Below are 5,030 nucleotides of genomic sequence, written 5' to 3'. Positions count from 1 at the left end.
GAGCGATAACGAAGAATAAGATAGACGTTCAATTTCGATGGATTAATGTCCTACATTTTCCCAGAGCCATTCATTTGTACAATGTCTAGCTACAATGGCACGTGTACGAGCACGACTTGGCGTCATGGGACCGAAAGATCAAATGACAGACTTCAACCCCTCGTATTCTCGAGCACCACGGTCGAATGCGCTGCTCAACGCTGTTGACGTCGAGTTCAAGGAGTATGAGGAAAGTTGTGGATACGGCGTAGTACAGTAAATCCGCGTGTCGCTATGGCTGTATGGAGGGATCTCGTCAAACCGAAAAATACACAGTCCAGCCAAACACGCTCGTAAATTCTGGCAACAACACGATTCCGCCACTGATTTTAATGTTTGTGAAATCAGCTGGGAACGCTGACCATTCGTTTCCGGAGTTACAAAGCTTTCCCGGAATAAAGCTTTTAATTTTAACAATCCGAAATCTGTTTGTTGAAAGTCGGAATATGTAGTGTAGGGAGTAACGAATATATGTATGTATATATGTACATATATGTAGATGTATATATATATATACACACATATATATGTATATATACAGGGTGTCCCATTTTAAATAATGCATTAAGATTTCTCGAAAACTATGATAAATACGAAAAAATGTTTCAAACAAAATTTGTATGGTTCGGAGGGGGACATAAGAAGGTATCAGTGATTTGACCTTGACAAATATTATTTAGGATATGATCTTGAACAACATTCAAGAGGTTTTAGCCGTTGGTCGAATAACTTGCTTAATACTAATGCCGGCTGTACTGTAACTTTCGAGCCTTATAACTCGAAAAATATTTAATAAAAAAATATTTTATTATGGTGTTTTGAAAAGCTTTTGAGGTAAGCTACAAGAAAATGTAATGAAAAATAAGGAATTCTATTTAAAAAAATCGACGTGACCTTGATCTTGTGGCCTTGGCGACGCCACTCAAGGTCAAATCAATGATACTTTTTTGTGTTCCCCTCCGAACCATACAACTTTTGTTTGAAACATTTTTCCGTATCTACCATAGTTTTCGAGAAACTTAATGCATTATTTAAAATGGAACACCCTATATATACATACACATTATATATATGTACCGCGTGTTGCATCAATATATTGGTCAGTACGTCGGCTATTTTGAATGTAATGCTAGAGAAAGCATTACATTTATAAAATGTAATCAATCGATCAATTTTACAAATGTAATCAATCGATTAATTTTATAAATGTAATACCTGCTGAAAAAAGTATTACATTTATAAAATAACCTGACATACTGACCAATGCAACACGCGATACATACATATAGTATATATACGTATATTTTTTACTATATATTTGACTTATAAAATCAAACATTTAATCTATTTAGTTCGTTGTGCATATATTTTAATACCATTCAAAATTATAAATACTTAAGTTTAAAATAAGGGATCTTGATTGAATGTCATAACATATAACAGCAATAATAATATAAAATGTATAAATTCCATCACACAAAATTAATGTGTACGTAATTTTCTATATATATATATATATAAATTTTCTAATAATTTATTTTTCAGAAATACACTTTATAACATGCCATTCGCAAAGTTTTTATATAGTAAAATTAAAATAATTGATAATTAATAAATAGTTAGTATTCAAGACTTCTTTAGTATATAAATAAAATAAAATATTATGTATTTAGAATAAAACATTTACGTGTTATTGAAATTATAATAAAACGATAGTTTTAAAAATGAAAAGACTTTTTTTTATGATTAATTTTTGCTCGTCGTTATTTGTGAAGAAAATCAATATTAATGTCGTCACTGGAAAAATTGTGCGCGCACGATATTACTTCACTGAAAATTTATCCCAAAAAACTAATCATCCACGAGTTCACGTTGCTCGTTACAGGAGCTCACTATATCGAGCGACAAGAACAACTGGCGAGAACGAAAGTTATCCGTTAGCGAGGAAGTTCGGTGAACGGCGGTTATTTTGCACGAACTAGTTGTGCGACAACAATAAATCAGTTTAAAGTTTTTGATATTATTCCACCTATAACTGAAAGGTAACGTTTCACAAGCATGTTTACTTCGCACTTTGTGTAGTAATCAAATCTAGTCGCGTATTCGAGAAGAATATGAAAGAAAGAAATTAAGATTGGGGAAAAATAATTTGAAAGTATTTTTTCAAAATAAAATTTTCTAAAAAATATATGCACGATATTCTACATGTTCATATTAAAAATAATAGTTGCTTTCCTCTCTCTTTCAACGATTTCGATTAATAAATTCCGAAATTTATGTTAAATAATAATTATGATATATACATACATAGTTCAGCTTTAATAAGATAATTTTTAATTGTGTTAAACTTTAATTACATTAAGAATGTTTATATTCTATTGTATTCTATACATAATGTTACTTTCTTTTATAAATTAAGATACCTGTTATACATTATGTTTTTTGACGATGCACTTTATATTATATATTTTTAATATTAATTACTATTTATTTTTATAATAAAAACGAGATAACGTTAAAAAAATAATATAATATTAAAAAAAACTTTTGGTTTTTTTCACCACAATGTAGTTGCGTACTGTAAAAATTATATAGCATATGACTGCAGTGTGACTATACTTTTCTATTTTTTTAATTTTTTTTATTTAAAATAAAGGGGAGAAATAAAAGAAATATTGGTCTAAATCGGACCGTATTCTAAATAGGACCTTTTTAATTTAAATGAATACGGTTAAGCAGATTTGAGTACTATTTATAACGTAAAGTCCTTATAAGATACCGAACATGTGATAGCAGTTTGACAGTTCTCTGTCATAACATTCATAAAATAGAGGCAAATATGTATTTTTAGCCATCGTGCGAAAATTTTTTTAAAAAAGAAAATCCTTGTAAATCATTATTTAAAAGGTGTTAAAAATTTGAAAAATAATTGATTTAAGATAATTAAAGAGTGTAGAACTAAAAAATATCAAGCATTTCGTGATCACTTTTGCGGTTAATTGTAAAATTTGTTCCAAAGTTCGAAAAGATCTGTGTCCAAATTGGACAGTACAGTGAATAACTTATAGGCCTGGTTGTAGTACTGGTGATCGGCTAACTAGATCTGGTCCAAGCAATTAAATCAGTAAAATATCATGAGTCATCAAACTCAGATTAGTTGAGTTTTATTGATTTCAATTCTAATAATATAAACAGTCAGTATTTTCTTTTTCCGAAAAAAATGTTTATCTTTGACTGTCAAATTGCTCGTTTTTATTCAATACTAAGAAACATACATTAAAATATTTTAAAATTCTATCTAAAAATCCATAAAACTAGGAGTTTTCGACCGGAGTTTTGAACCAGGAGATGGTCCGATTTGAAACCAATAGTTCTAAATCGGACCGGAAAAAGCGTTTTTACATTTTCCATTATAGTTTAACACAAGTGAGAGATACGTCAAAATAATCTCAAGCAAAAATGAAGGGAATTAAATGATCTTTTCAACAGCATCTTCGATTTTACGATCGGACTTTATTTATGCCTTATAGAGAGCAAAAACTGCAAATAGGTCCGATTTAGACCACTCTCCCCTACACACTTTTTTGACAGATGCGCAGCGCGCTATACGCTTAACAATATTGTATAATTTTCCATTCGGAAATTCCGAAAAATCAGTTTTTAGCGGAAAGAATATTAAAGCTAAACTTTTGCAATTTTCGTAAAACTGCACTTATTTATTTTCTCTCTTCCTTTCTTCTCTGTTTTTTCTTAATGAAATATTTTATAATAAGACGCACACATATACTTCGATCTACACGTATCTGCAATTCTCTCAAATGAGACTACGGTGTTACACTGTTACCCTATATTCTATTTGAACTCTCTTTCTCTGTGTATGTGTGTATGTATATACATATATATATATACTATATATCATACATATATAGTATGATATGACGTCAAACGAGAATCAGGGTTTGTTACGTCAAACTTTTACATGTTGCGTAACACATACTAGATAATTCCAAAAATTGACTTATTTATCATGCGTACGGCATGATAATCAATTATTTCTCGCAAGGTAGCAAAATGTTAAATACATATGTGACCCAATTCGTTTGTGTCGTCTAAATAAATAAAATTCAGAATAAAACGAGGTTATATGATTCAATCACAATTACTTTATTTATTTCCTTTTTTCTTTTTTGTTTTTTAAAACATATTTCTTTTTAAAGATACAGACTTCATATTTTGCTATAATGCATAAATTTTGATGGACAGAAAAATAATTTTAATTAGGAACACAAATTTTGCCAAGGTTTTTAAAAATTATAGAATGATATAAAAAAGAATTTCAATATTTATTTTTTACTAATTGCACAGTAAATTTATTGCGTTTATAAATACTTAGGGGAAAACGGGGTCATAACGCTCAGCGGATCGGACCGATCACCTTAATTATGAGAATTCTAACGAATAATATAGATTTCTTTTATCTAATGTTTTACTTAATATAAAGTTCATTTAAAATAATATATTATTAAACATATATGAATAACTACAAAAAGATACATTCGATAAAAATTTTCAGTCATAATTCATATAAAAAGTAATGACATTATAAAAACGTTTTTAGCATACTTAAATGCATGTACGAGTACACTGTATTTTATGATTACATGAATGTAATCTGATTCTTTAAATCTTTTATATAAAAAAAATTGAATATAATTATCTACATTTTATATTTTCTACAATTTTTTTTACTACGCGGACGATCGGGGTCATGAAAATCATGGAGCGCGGATCGTGCGCTCAGGTATACGCCGCGAAAAAGGTTAGGTATAAGGTAACTCCGGTACATGTATACGCCGCACCTATCAAAAACTTAATTTATTAAGTATTATTTACTATGTTTAAAGTAAATGAACTATATCAGTAAAAACTTTGTACTGTCTACTACTATGAAAAAAATATTAGAAATCCGAAATATATATTTATTTTTCATA

At 29.1% G+C, this 5,030-nt stretch overlaps 1 protein-coding gene across 1 annotated transcript in view; it reads right to left on the bottom strand.

The window, feature by feature from the left end:
- LOC108720634 (metabotropic glutamate receptor 8) overlaps nucleotides 1-5,030 on the bottom strand; it is a 179,929-nt gene that overhangs the window by 113,132 nt on the left and 61,767 nt on the right. The window lies entirely within an intron of this gene.

This window comes from Mycetomoellerius zeteki, unplaced genomic scaffold (assembly GCF_001594055.1).
Source record: "Mycetomoellerius zeteki isolate Tzet28-1 unplaced genomic scaffold, Tzet1.0 scaffold154, whole genome shotgun sequence".
Taxonomy (NCBI): domain Eukaryota; kingdom Metazoa; phylum Arthropoda; class Insecta; order Hymenoptera; family Formicidae; genus Mycetomoellerius; species Mycetomoellerius zeteki.
Note: the sequence above shows the minus strand (reverse complement) of the source record. Positions and strands in the feature narration are given on the sequence as shown.